This window comes from Macrobrachium nipponense, chromosome 13 (assembly GCF_015104395.2).
Source record: "Macrobrachium nipponense isolate FS-2020 chromosome 13, ASM1510439v2, whole genome shotgun sequence".
NCBI lineage: Eukaryota > Metazoa > Arthropoda > Malacostraca > Decapoda > Palaemonidae > Macrobrachium > Macrobrachium nipponense.
This window is the reverse complement of record NC_087206.1, coordinates 34,369,778-34,384,433: the sequence shown is the minus strand read 5'-3', so window position 1 is coordinate 34,384,433 and position 14,656 is coordinate 34,369,778. Positions and strand designations below refer to the sequence as shown.

General features: G+C 43.8%; 1 protein-coding gene across 4 annotated transcripts in view; it reads right to left on the bottom strand.

Annotated features, from left to right (window-relative positions):
• The window catches only part of LOC135225732 (uncharacterized), a 391,490-nt gene that overhangs the window by 50,301 nt on the left and 326,533 nt on the right, over positions 1-14,656 (bottom strand). The window lies entirely within an intron of this gene.

The following is a 14,656-nucleotide window of genomic DNA, read 5'->3' as shown; positions in this document are numbered from 1 at the left end:
CTTTTCAGAGATCTCGGGATCGTACCTAGTGTCTCTATTCCATATCCTTCTTATTTCTATTTTCAGGTCTCAATACTTATCAAATTTTTCTCTTTCTTTCTCATTTACTCTAGTGTCCCATGGTATTGCAACATCAATGAGTGATACTGTCATCTTGATTTTGTCAATCAACGTCATGTCTGGTCTATTGGCATGTATCACCCTATCTGTTCTGATACCATAGTCCCAGAGGATCTTTGCCTGATCGTTTTCTGTCACTTCCTCAGGTTGGTGCTTGTACCACTTATTACTGAAAGGTAACTGGTGTTTCTTACACAGGCTCCAGTGGAGGGCTTTTGCTACTGAATCATACCTCTTTTTGTACTGGTTCTGTGTAAGTGCCAGACCTTCGTTTGTTATGTGGTTTATGATCTCATTTTTCATACTGCATTTCCTGCATATAGGCGGGATGTTATTTCCACCTCCACCTAAACATATCTGGTTCTTAGGGCCTGATCTAGTGCTTCTGTTAGCATTCCTTCTGTTTCCTTCTTGAGTTCTCCCCTCTGTAGCCATTGCCATGTTTCATCGCTGGCCAGTTCTTTAGTCTGTCTCATGTACTGTCCATGCATTGGTTTGTTGTGCCATTCCTCCATTCTGTTGGCCATTCTCCTGTCTCTGTATATTTCTGGGTCTTCATCTACTTTTATTAGTTCTTCCTCCCATGCACTCCTGAGCCACTCATTTTCACTGGTTTTCACATGTTGCCCCAGTGCTCTGCTCTCGATGTTGATGCAGTCCTCTATGCATAGTAGTCCTCTCCCTACTCCCTTTCGTGTTATGTATAGTCTGTCCGTATTTGCTCTTGGGTGTTATTTCTTTGTGTATTGTCATGTGTTTCCTAGTTTTCTGGTCTATGCTGCGGAGTTCAGCCTTCGTCCACTCCACTACTCCTTTGTATCTGATTACTGTTACTCTCATGTGTTTGACTTTCATCATATTTCTGGCGTTGAGTTTTGACTTCGGTATCGCCTTAAGTCTAAGCATATATTTTTGCAATACAGGCAGTTCCCCGGTTATCGGCGGTCTCGGTTAATGGCGATCTGGTTTTATGGCGCCATAAGGGGCGAGTTTTGGTTATTGGCGCCATAAGGTGCCGATAATAAAGCTATGGCAACATAACATACCTAACAGAAACACCATTAGCTGGTTATCAGCGCCATTAACCAAAACTTGGCACCATAAGCGCCATACATTGCCAAGTTTCAGTTAATGGCGGTCTTTGCTCATAAGCACCCTGCCGATAACCGGGGACTGCCTGTATCGTGTCCTTCATCTCTTGGTGTTTTATATCCCCTCCTTATATTATTCTCAGGTATTTGTATCCTGTCTCATCTTTTTGTTTGATGCTATTCCCATCTAGTAGCATTATCCCACCAGTCCTTGTCACTTTGCCTTTATGTATGTTGACCAAGGCACATTTTCTATTCCAAACTCCATCCTGATGGACTGGATTGGAGTATCTATTTCCTTGATGCTCTTACCATGCAACTTGATGTCATCCATGAACATCAGATGGTTAATTCTGTTGCCTCCTTTCTTGAGTTGGTACCAAGCATCCATCTTTTGCAGTACTTCTGTCATGGGAATCATGGCTAGTACTATGAAGAGTAGTGGGGACAGTGAGTCTCCCTGGAAGATCTCTCTCCTGATGTTAACCTCTGCTAGTCCTATTCCAGAGCTTGTAAGTAGTATTGTATTCCAGTTGCACATTGTATTTTTTAGAAAGCTGATGGTGTTTTCCTCTGGTCCATATGTTTTCAGGCATTCTATTAGCCATGTGTTTGGTATCATGTCAAAGGTTTTATTCCAGTCGATTCATGCCATGATTAGGTTGGTTTTCTTCTCTTAATGTTCTTCATTACCATTTTGTCTATAAGGAACTGGTCTTTTGTGCCCCTACACTTCCCTCTGCAGCCTTTCTGTTGGTTGAGGATGGTGTTTGTATCCTCTTAAGTAGTTGTATAGCCTTTCACTGATGATACCTGTTGGTAACTTCAACATTATTGGTAAGCATGTGAAGGCCTAAAGTTACTTGCTATATCTACCTTGTTCTTGCCTTTCTGTACAAAGGATGTTCTCCCTTTGGTCATCTATTTAGGCGCATGGTGGTCTGTGATACAACACTGGGGTTGTTCTGCTATTTGGAGGGGGAGGGGGGGGGGGGTAGGGCCTTGAAGGTTTTGAGCCAGTATCCATGGATTTTATTGGAACCTGGGGCTTTCCAGTTGAGCATTTTCTTTAGTTGGTATCTGATTGTGTCTGTCATGATCTTGGTAAATCTTTGTTTTATTCTCCCCATTTCTTCTGCCTTGACTTCCTGGAGCCATGTTGCATGTTTGTGGTGTGAAACTGGATTGCTCTATATGTTTTCCCAGAGTATCTTACTTTGTTGGGCTTCAGGAATTACCTGGTGGTTGTCTTCCCCCTTTAGTTGGCTTGTCTTCCCCTCTTAGTTGGCTATATAGACTTTTCTGGTTGGTTCTGCAATGACAAATTTTCTAAGACAATTTGTATTTTTCATAGCTACAAACCTGAGTTCTTAACAATAGGATCATTTCTAGTGCCTAGCTGGATCCAGTTAAAAAAAAAAAAAGATGAAAGCAAGGCATCTTGTGATATCTGGCAACGCATGCGTAGATCGGATGAAGAATGGTCAAGGACCGCTCAGCTACGTCACCGCATCAAGTCTTTCCCAACTCAGGATGTCTAACACACAGAGGGGCGGCTAGAGGTGGGCAGTATAATGTTAAGACCTCAGGTTTGTAGCTATGAAAAATACAAATTGTCTTAGAAAATATGTAATTTGTTCATACACGAACAAAGCTTCGGTCTTAACAATAGGATAAGACTCATACTCGGAGGGAGGTACAAGACATCCTAAACCAGCTGGGGACCTACCCACCAGTCCAGCTTCCAGGAGAAATGACTTCTGGAGAGAGACTGAAGCCCATTGAGAAGCTAGATAAATTGATATCTAACCACTCAGACCCTGAGGGACGTACAATGGTATATGGGAGAACCATTGTATAGGGAACCAAAAAGAAACTTTGACTGTCCAATAGCAAACCAATACACCAGGTTTTGTACTACTCCCAACTCCTCCTTGCCAAGGAGTGGAGCATATGGTACCGAACATAGGGTTTCATATTTGTATATTAAGCGACCACACTACCAGTATGACTACCTCACTCACCTGTATCAGACCAGTCCAGCGAATGATGTGTCTATTCCTTAATCCGCCCGAAGGAAGAAGGAAAGGAACAACAGGAAGAAGGAAAGGAACAAGAGAAAGAAGGAGACCAGCCAACTCACTCATTCTCTCATCCACAAAATCATCTTAGGTAAGATACAAAAGTGCCCCGTTAAGGGCAATGAATGAGGTATAATTCTTTTTTCCGTTGTATTGTACACTAAATTGCGATCATTTTGGTATATAACACATTGTAAAACAATCAAAGTAACACAGATGCATGAATTCTTAACGTGCAGATGTAAAAATGTTTTTATTCAAAAATTCACCATAAATCTAAATATTGTTCTAGAGACTTCCAATTTGTTTCAAAATGAAGATAAATGATTGAATATTACTATATTGTAAGAGTTTTAGCTTAAAATTGCAGTTTTCGACCATTTCGGACGAGTTAAAGTTGACCGAATGTTGAATTTTTTTTTTATATATTTTTTTTTATGCAAATATTTCAAAAATGAGAAAAGCTACAACCTTCAATTATTTTTTTGTTATATTCTACATGGAATTGCGCACATTTTCATATATAAAACACTATGAAACGCCTAATATGAAATGGAGCAAATATTACGAGAATGCAACGTACGCATTTTGGAGATTTGGGGCGGAGAATCCGTGCGCGGAGGGAAGGAAAGTTTTTATTAAAAATTCACCATAAATCTAAATATTGTGCTAGAGACTTTGAATTTATTTCAAAATGAAGCTAAATGACTGGATATTACTAGGCTGTAAGAGTTTTAGCTTACAATTGCGTTTTTCGACCATTTCGGTAGAGTCAAAGTTGACCGAACGTGGTTTTTTCTATTTATCGTGATTTATATGCAAATATTTCGAAAATGAGAAAAGCTACAACCTTCAATTATTTTGAGTTATATTCTACATGAAATTGGGCACATTTTCATATATAAAACTTTATGTAATGGCTAATTTAAAATGGTGCAAACATTACGACAATCGGACAAAAAAATTTATGATTTTTTTAGGAAGAGTTACCGCACGGACGTAAGGAACATTTTTTTTTTTTTTTTTTTTTTTTTTCATAAATTCACCATATTGAAATATTGTGCTAGAGACTTCCAATTTGTTGCAAAATGAAGGTGAATGATTGAATATTACTAGAATATAAGAGTTTTAGCTTACAATTGTGTTTTTCGACCATTTTGGTAGAGTCAAAGTTGACAGAAGGTTGAAATTTTGGCACTTATCATTATTTATATGAAAATATTTCAAAACTGATAAAAGCTACAACCATGGGCTGTTTGTAGTTGTATTGTAAATGAAATTGCGCACATTTCCATATATAAAACTTTATGTAACGGCTAATTTAAAATGGTGCAAACATTACAACAATCTCACGAAAAAATTTATGATTTTTTCGGAAGAGTTACCACGCGGACGTAAGGAAATTTTTTTTTTTCATAAATTCACCATAAATCAAAATATTGTGCTAGAGACTTCCAAGTTGTTGCAAAATGAAGGTAAATGATTGAATATTACTATAATATAAGAGTTTTAGCTTACAATTGCGTTTTTCGACCATTTCGGTAGAGTCAAATTTGTCCGAAGGTTGAAATTTTGGCACATCGTTATTTACATGAAAATATTTCAAAACTGATAAAAGCTACAATCATGAATATTTTTTGGTTGTATTCTACATGAAATTGCGCACATTTTCATATATAATACTCCATGTAACGGCTAATTTAAAATGGTGCAAAAATTATGTCAAAGTGACAAAATAATTTCTGAGATGTGTTACTGATACTTTTTAGTGCGATAAGAAAGAAATTTGCGCTTGCGCGCCTGCGTAACGATTGTAAACAAAACAACACCTTGATCCGTGAGCTCCCAGCATCCCCCAAGGCGCTAGATTCAAAAGTTTTCGCCTGGTAGGCCTATAAGTATTTTTCCGCGAATTTAAAAAAAAAAATTTTTTATTGACGTACCATACGTCCAATCGGCACCCGACAAACAATTTATGTCGACGTTTAATACGTCCAATTGGCGTTAAAGGGTTAAGATAGAAAGAGGTGAACGTGAAGTAGCGTAACCAAATACCAGCGCTCAGCACTCTATGTACAGCCAAGTTCTTTTAGAAAGCCAGAGAGGGACCAATACCCCTAACATCATGCGCTCTAGCCTGCACAGACATGGTGGTGGAATCATCAAGAGTCAAGTATGCCTGTCTGATGGCTTCCCGTATCCAAAAAGGTGCCGAGTCCTTTTAAGATAGCAATGCAGGGCCCCGGACAGGGCGCAACAAAAGCTCATGAGCATCACCACCCACAAAGTCATTCAGTGATGGAATGGAAAACGAAGTAAACCTGTCATCGTGCACAGAGGGATTTTGGGTCTTGGCCACGAATTCCGGGACAAATTCAAAGGACACCGACCCCAACCCTTGGTGTGCTTCGCATCATAGCTCAGACCATGAAGCTCTCCTACCCTCTTGGAAGATGCCAAGGCCAGGAGGAAAACTGTCTTGAGCGTCAGGTTCCTGTCAGATGAGCGAAGCAAGGGCTCATATGGACTCTTAGTGAAGCTCTTGAGACCCAAAGAAACATCCTATGTTGGAGGCTTGAGCTCTCTAGGAGAACTCGACTGCTCAAACCCTTTAACTAGCAAGGAAAGTTCCCAGGAGATGTTGATACCTCTAAGGCATAACACCAAACTCAGACACACCCTGTAGCCTCTAATGGCAGAAACGGACAAACGTTTCTCGTCTCTGAGGAAGGTTAAAAAGTCTGGTATTCGCTGAATAGAGGATGCGGGTTGAGAAAAACCCCGTTTACGACACCAATCACAGTAGATCGCCCATTTGCAGAGGTCAACTTTCTGAGATTGCTGGACATAAGCCCAGCTGTTCTCTGAGAAAAGCCTCTCGCTCGGAGGAGATACTTGATAGCCTCCAACCGTGAAGAAACAGGGATTCTACTGACTGGTGGAACCTTTCCGCATGTGGTTGACACAGGAGATGTCGCCAAGGGGGAATCTCCCTCAGAACAACAGAGGGAAGGCATACACCTCCAGGTTGTCCCAGGGATGTTGGAATGCATCCTCTGCTAATCCTAAAGGATCTGGGACTACTAAACAGAATATCTACAGGTTCTTGTTGAACCAAGTCGCAAAAAGTTCCAGCATGGGTCTCGCACGAACCTGGAAAAGCTTGTCTGCTACTCCCTGATGAAGGGACAACTCTGTGCCTAGGATCTGATCCCAACGACTGAGTTTGTCTGCGACCACATTCCGTTTGCCTGGGATATACCTGGCTGAGAGCTCTACTGAATTGCTGACCGCCCACTAGTGAACCTCGACGGTCAAGGAGTAAAGTTGACGTGAAACCAGGCATCCCTGTTCATTCACATAGGCGACCACCGTGGTGTTGTCCGACAAGAGAACAACAGAATGACCTTCTACCATCTTCCGAAACTCCTTCAGACCCAGGAAGGCTGCCTTCAACTCCAAGACATTGATATGTTGCTGCTTGTCCTCCAAACTCCAAATGCCTAAAGCAATGAGGCCGCCTAAATGAGCCCCCCAACCTGCGAGGGAGGCGTCTGAGAACAGAAGGAAGTCTGGTGGTAGAGAACGCAGAGGGACACCCTTCGAAAGATTCTGGTCGTCCTACCACCAACGAAGGTCATCTCTCACTTCCAGAGACAGAGGAACCTTTAGTGGGTGAGTTCCCCGCCGCAGAGACTGAAGATGAAGACGCCCATGAGGGACCAGCTTCTCCAGCAAAGACAACACTCCCAGAAGAACCTACCACTGATGAGCTGACTGATGTGGTTCTGACAGAAAGTCGTGTGCCACCCACTACTTTTCCAATCTCTCATCCGACGGGAAAACTTTTGCCACTGTCGTATCGATGACCATCCCCAGGTAGAGAATCCTTTGACTTGGTACGAGGTTCGACTTTTCCTGGTTGACTACAATGCCCAGTTCCAGACAGAACCGAAGTAGACAATCCCTGTCCTGCAGCAGCTTTTCCCTGGAAACTGAGAAGACCAACCAATCATTGAGTACCTCAGCAAACGGATCCCCTGAGCATGGGCCCAACTTGAGACGAGAGAGAAGACCCTTGTGAACACTTCAGGGGCTGTTGTCAGCCCAAAGTATAGGACTTTGAACTCGAAGACCTTGTCCCCAAGAGAGAAGCGAAGGAACCTCCCAGGTGTCGGATGAACACGGATTTGGAAGTATGCGTCCCTTAAGTCTATCGACCGCATGAAGTTGCCTTCCCTCACGGCTGCCAACACTGAACGCGGGGTCTCCATCTTGAACTGTGTCTTCCTGATGAAGTGATTCAAGGTGGATAAGTCGATCACAGGTCTCCAACCTCCCGACACCTTTGACACCAAGATGATGTGACTGTAAAACCCTGGAGACGGACGCACCAATTCCTCTATCGCATCCTTGTCCAGCATCTTCTGCACTTTCTTCCGAAGAGCCAAAAACTTCAGAGAATCTGGAGGCTATGCCTTCCTGAGCTGCGGCTTGTCCGAAAGAGGAGAGAAGTCGAATGGCAGTAGATACCCCACCCAAAGGACATCTACCACCCACTTCTCCGCCCCATAACTCTGCCATTGGCCCAATGGCCCGCCAGACACCCCACCACATGTGGCGCAGGAGAGGGAGAGGTGCCTAACATACCGATGGTCCCCTTTACCTCTGCCCCTTGGGCCCCTTCTCAGCTTAAAGGAACGAGAGCGAAAGGGACGTTGATCCTCTGACCTAAGCAGAGTCGAATATGAAGGCTCTGCCGAACTCCAATTCCTTGATGGCCTACCAGGCGACGATCTTCTTGACTGCTGCTGGACAGGGGGAGGGGGAGGAGCCGGACATCTCCGAGGACGAGACTCTGACTTTGACATGGCCTGGTGCACCAGACTGTCTTTGGTGTCAGCCCGGCGCCAGTCTATCGCATTCTCAAGCTCTGTCCGAGGAAACAAATATTGGGACTCCAACAGATCTCCATTCCTCAATGCCAGCAAGGACTCCATGTCAACTTTTCTCTCCATCCTAGACAAAACCGCATCTCTTCTAATCAGAAGGTTAGCCCATAAATTAACACTGATGTGAGCCATATATGAAAACGCATTGCCTCCGGACTGCAACAGATTGGCAAGTGAGGATGCACTCACCCACCCTTCTGTGGACCTGTCAGAAGCTATCCTGGCAACAACCACAGACCAGAAGTCCAGCCAAGAAACCGTCTGCAACATGGAGGCTGCCGTAGATTCCAAAGCTGAGGCATTTTGCGAAGACAAGGACGGAGCCACCAACCTCACCTGCTCCAAAGTCAATCCCGGCTTCAGGCGAATGACGTCTGGGTTAAGATGGCGCGGCATAAAAAATGCAGAGTTTATAGCATAGTACTTCCTATGTCTCGTGAGAAGCAAGGGTAGTAGCTTGGCAGAGCCCCTAGAGTGAAGCGAACTGTCCCGGTCCAAAACAGAGGCGTTAACTTTATGCAAGACTGACTGGACATGCCCCGACAAGGGAAGCTGAAGAGATGATTTGGGATCCTGCGTAGCTCCCACCAAGGCTTCCAAGCAAGAAGGAGTGTAAGACAACTGAGCTTGAGTCCTACTTTCCAAATTGTTGAACCCACGAATGAGATCAACAACTTCCAAAAAGGAAGACAAAAACTCTTGTATGTCTCCCTCCTCCTGCTCCGGCAACGGAGACCGACAATGAGAAGGAAGTGTAGGCTCTTCTAAGGCACCTTCCCCATTAAAATTAACTGAAGGATCTGCAGCCAAACAGCCCGAAACACCAACTAACCTGTCTGGGCTGGGTCCACGCGTCAGCTCCCGAGACAAACCCACTATATCACTAGGAACATCACTATGTACTCCTCCAACAGATGACTCACTAATATGTCCGTGAATGGTCACGGGCATGGCAGATGTACGAACGTGAGTTGGAGAGGAATCCTGAAAACTCGAGATCTAAGGAGAATCCCACAGAGTCAAACTCTTGGAAGCACTAGTGAGAGGGGCAGGCAAACACTCCTGTTGAACTGACCCCGCACTCACCACCATTGACCTCTTGACAGGTGTCTTGAGATCCTTACGGCGACGAATAGGCCTTGGAGAAGAAAGAGCACTTGCATCATGTGCACAGACAGGGGAGGTTGCAACACGGTTACGATGTGCATGGACGGGGGAGGTTGCAACACGGTAGTAATGTGCACGGGCGGGGGACGTTGCAACACTCTCGCGATGTGCATGGATGGGGGAGGTTGCAACACGCTCTCGATGTGCAAGGACGGGGGAGGTTGCAAGACACCCAAGATTCGATGCAGAGGACGAAGCAGCCACTGCAGATTGCACAAGGGAAGATACACTAACGCTCTCTGAAATACCAACATTCTCGAGAACACATCCACGTTGTTCCTCCCTCGTAGGCGAAGAAAGAGCAAAGTCCATAGCCTTCCAATGCTTGATACGCTGATGTGGCGTAGAAGGGGAAGAGGGAGAGGAAGACAGCACCGGTTTCTGATGCGATCTCTTCGCAGGAGGCAGGGACAAAGCAACACGTTTCCTTCCAGTCCTCCCAACCGACAAGGCAGCCAACTTATCACCCAAAACAAAGTCCAACCTCTTAAGCACTGCCTGGCATATAACCTCAGACTGATATGCAAGAGAAGGCTCCAATAACATGGAAGGGAGAAGTAGTGAACTGGGTGGCAGAGATGACATCACAGAGATGACTGGGAGTGACGTCACAAGTGGTGATGACATCACGACTTCCCCTTGGTGTGAAGGGGAATCAGACACCACTGGCGGAGGAATACAGTGGTCCCCCCGTATTCGCAGGGATGCGTACCAGACCCCCTTGAATAGTTGGAACCCCCTATAAAAATGCTGAAAACAGCCTATTTTGTTAGTTAAAACTCAAGAAAACCCACTAAAAATTTTTATACTTTGTTTTTTTAATAGTTTTATAAAAAAAAAGTGCATTTTATGATGAAATTGATAAAAAAAACCAGGAATTTGTGGATATTTCTCATAGAAAAATACAGCGAATATGCGAATTTTCCGCGATTAATGCAGGGAAATGTTCCAGAGAGAAATCTGCAAATGTGTGAGTCCGCGAATTCGGAGAACATGAATACGGGTGGTCCACTGTACACGACGGATCCTGTGACGTCAAAGAAGCAGCAACAGTCACTGGCGAAGCAATACAAGAAGGCTGACCTCGGCTACCCACGAAGACGAGGCCGGGAGGAGGGGGGATGGCCTGGCCAGTCTGAGGAGGGGGGTAGCGAGCCTCCATAATGAGCATTAGCAACCTCTCCAAGGACGGGGAACCCACTAGCCCAAGCGTCTTCCAAATCGCCGCCATCTTGGACACCTCTGACTCTGGAATAAATGAGAATGATGAAAAAGCCTCCCCCTTCCCGGGAATCAAATAAACTCCTGAAGAAGGGGCAACATTACAAAAATCAGCCTGGTGGCCTCCCGATACTTCCAGCAACAAGTCAATGGAAAAAAAGGAAGGAGACACAGGAACAATGCTACTATGGGGGGGAATACTGCAGGAGACGAAGCATCGGGAAGAGGTGAAAAACCTTCCCAAGAAGGAAGAATTGAAACCCTCCGATGCTCTCTCTTGCTATAAAACGACTTCCACTGCTCTTTAGGCCATGTCCGGCATTCCGTGAAAGGATTCGTTATAGTATAAAAATTAGAACGGCACCTGCTACACGTTATGTGAGGATCGGTCGCCACCGAAGCCAAAAAACGTGAACACAGAAAACCTGGAATTCCGGGGCACACACATTGACGAGGCCGAGAAGGAACAGAAGAAGCCATAATATCAGCCAAACACACATTCACTAAACACAAGCTTAACAGGCAATGAACCGGGGTAAAGGCCAAGAGAGGTTAACCATGACTCTCGCCCAGGCAGTTAAAGAAAAGACTGACGAGGTGGCGTAGGTGAGTGGTCCTTGACCACTCTTCACCCGATCTACGCATGCGTTGCCAGATATCACAAGATTCCTTGCTTTCATCTTTTTTTTTTTTTTAAGCGGATCCAGCTAGGAACTAGAAAAGGGATTTTGACAGAGGAAAAATCTATTTCTGGGCGAGAGACCTGTGCCGCCCAGTGAAATGCTCCTTATAGCATCATTTCTAAGGTATAAAACTGCTATATATACCAGAGAAAAAAGTTGCATGGAATGCTAGGAATATACCCAGCTCGCTCACCCATTATAGGGTGTCGGTATAATAACTGGGGCGTGTTAAAACCACTATCAGAGGTCTCTTACCAATTAGTTCTCCCCTCTCTCAACATCCCCCGTTACTACGAGGTGCCGTTCTACATCCAGCTACTGCCCGCTACTACTACTACTCCCACGCGATTCCAAACATTCCTCATAGCACCCAAGCTTTGGGCCAGTCTCGGGTGAGGAACCAAGAGGGGTGGGTTCACTGGGCAGCACAGGCCTCTCGCCCAGAAATAGATTTTTCCTCTGTCAAAATCCCTTTTCTGGGCTCAACCTGTGCCGCTCCGTGAAATAGTAACAGAGAATTGGTCCCATAGCTTGGAAATAAACATCTGATCAAGGAATTGAAATAAAATCAGAACATTTAAATAAACATGTTTAATAATGTATATTAATCTTACATATGTCTATGATACAAAATTAGTAAAAGTTCCAAAAGTTCTTGGAAACATTAAGGAAGAACATTCCAAAACAGATATCACAAGATGTCTAAATCTAATACACTAATATTATTAATATATGTACAGTACAAAGGTAGGTTAATGTACAATCCAGATGAATGTCAAGGCTGAGGCAGGGACAATAAGCGAGGCAGGTAGGAGAGAAAGTAAAGGAAAGAATACGTATATTTATAAGGATTAGACCCCGTTATGATGGTTCTGATATATCAGGAGGAACCACATTTCCTGCTGCCACTGTTGCAAATTTTAGGGCTTCCAAGGATTTTAGGTGGTGGCATTTGAATACTGCTGGTGATTTCCAGCCTGTATATCTTTTTAATTCTTCAAAATTCATATGGTGATAATAATTGACTGATGTGGCTACTGCTCGGATATCATGAGGATGTGGAACTGATTCTGGGTTAGCTTGTTTAATAAAATAAAGAATCTGTTGTCTGATTCCTTTCAAGGAAATGGTTCCTCCATTTTCTCTAATAAACAAGGGCCCTGAAGACTTTTTGGAGGTTCTATTCAAATAGGCTTTCAGAGTGTTGACTGGACATAGGGACGGATCCTGTGGAAGTGGGACAATCTTCCACGGGGACCATCTATTCTGTGGATCCTCATTCTTTGCTAAGAATCTCTTGTCTGGAAAGATTAGTATTTCCCCAGAGGGAAGAAAGTCAATATGATTTGGTTCTCTAGACAATGCTGAAAGTTCAGATATTCTGGCTCCAGATGCTGAACTTACCAAGAATAAAGTCTTCCTAAGGAGTGTTATATATGTACATGAGTCATTATCAGTATCAGAAGCTAGCTTAGAACATCATTTAGAAACCAGGAAACTGTATGAGGACGAGTTACTGGTTTTAGTCTGGCACAAGCTCTTGGAATAGATGAAAAATATGAATCTGTAAGGTTAATATTAAACCCAATCTGAAATATTTTCTTAGCTGCTAGGCCTGTTTCAAACAAGGTCCTAAAAAAGGTAACTGCTAGATTCATAGTCATTGTTCGAACCTCTGAGTCTTTTAAAAACTTTGCCAGTTTTCTTACAGACGAATCATATTGACAAAGAGTAGATTCTCTTTTATCTGATTCTAAAAACAAAGTGTTTATAGGATCAATCTCAGCATCTTTTTGTGCTGCAAATTTCATAAAGTCCGTAAAGTTAGGGCACTCTGAATTCTTGAGGAAGCTAACACTTGTACTATTTGTGTCAACTTTGGGCTGGGAATCCGCCGAGGGCGGAGTCCCAGTTCCACCAAGAGAGGAAACCAGTTGCTTTTGGGCCAATTGGGGGCTACCAGAGCTATTTGACCTCTCAAAGTCCTGAGCTTGTCCAGAACTTTCATTAACATGTTTATAGGAGGAAACAGGTAAATTCTTCACCAGGTGTTCCAATCTATGGACATGGCGTCCGTGGCATAGGCCAGAGGGTCCAGGTTGGGGGCTACATAACATTTTAGTTTGTTGTTGGATTCCGTGGCAAATAGGTCTACTTGAAGATCCGGAACCTGTTGGCAAATCCAATTGAATGACTTCTTGTCTAAGGACCATTCCGACTCCAGCGGAGTTGTCCTTGAAAGTGCGTCTGCGACCACATTTCTTATCCCTGCCAGGTGAACAGCTGACAGGTCCAAATGGTTCCTTGTTGCCATCGAAAAGATTGCTATCATCACGTGATTTATGTGACCTGACTTGGAACCTCCTCTGTTTATACAGTGGACTATTACTTCGTTGTCCAGAATTAATCTGATATGTTGTTTCTTTGCCGGGGCAAGTTTCTTTAGGGTCAAAAATACTGCCATAGCTTCTAAAATATTGATGTGTAGTTGACGAAATTTCACTGACCACAAACCTTGGACTTTTTCGTATTGGGAGTAACCTCCCCAACCGCTTAGAGAGGCGTCTGTATGGATTACTAGTGCTGGCGGTGGAAATTGTAGGGGTATCGATTTTGCCAGATTCTTGACCTTTGTCCATGGTTGAAGTCTTTTCCTCAGTATTGGTGGAATTCGAGAAATTTTGTCTCGATTTTTCTTGTTTGCTTTGGACCGCCATACTCGATTTGTCTTTCGTTTGGCCTTCAGTAATGTGTCTGTTACTGAGGCAAACTGGAGTGAGCCTAGGATTCTTTCTTGTTTTCTCCTGGACGTTAGATTGTCCTTGAGAAAACTTTTTGTGTTCTTTGCTATCTCTTTCCTCTTTTTTGGAGGAATAGACAGCCTGTGTGTGTTCAGGTTCCATTGTAACCCTAACCACTGGAAACATGCTGCCGGAGTAAGGCGAGGACTTCTTGAAATTTATTTGGAAACCTAAGTGTTCCAGAAATTTTATTACCTTGTCCGTCGCCTTGAGGCATTCCTCGACGTTGTTGGCCCATATAAGCCAATCGTCTAGGTAAACCACTAACTGTATTCCTTAAGTTCTCAGCTCTTGGACTACTGTCTCCGCCAACTTCGTGAATATCCTGGGCACTATAGTACTGAGTCCGAATGGCATCACCTTGAATGTATATGCCCGTTTGCCTAGTTTGAATCCTAGGAAAGGACAAAAATGTTTTGCTATCGGAACATGATAATAAGCGTCTGTAAGATCTATAGAGGTGGTGACGGCCCAACAGGGAAGTAAGGTCCGCACCTGCGAGACGGTAAGCATAAGGAACTTGTCGCATTGATTGTATGT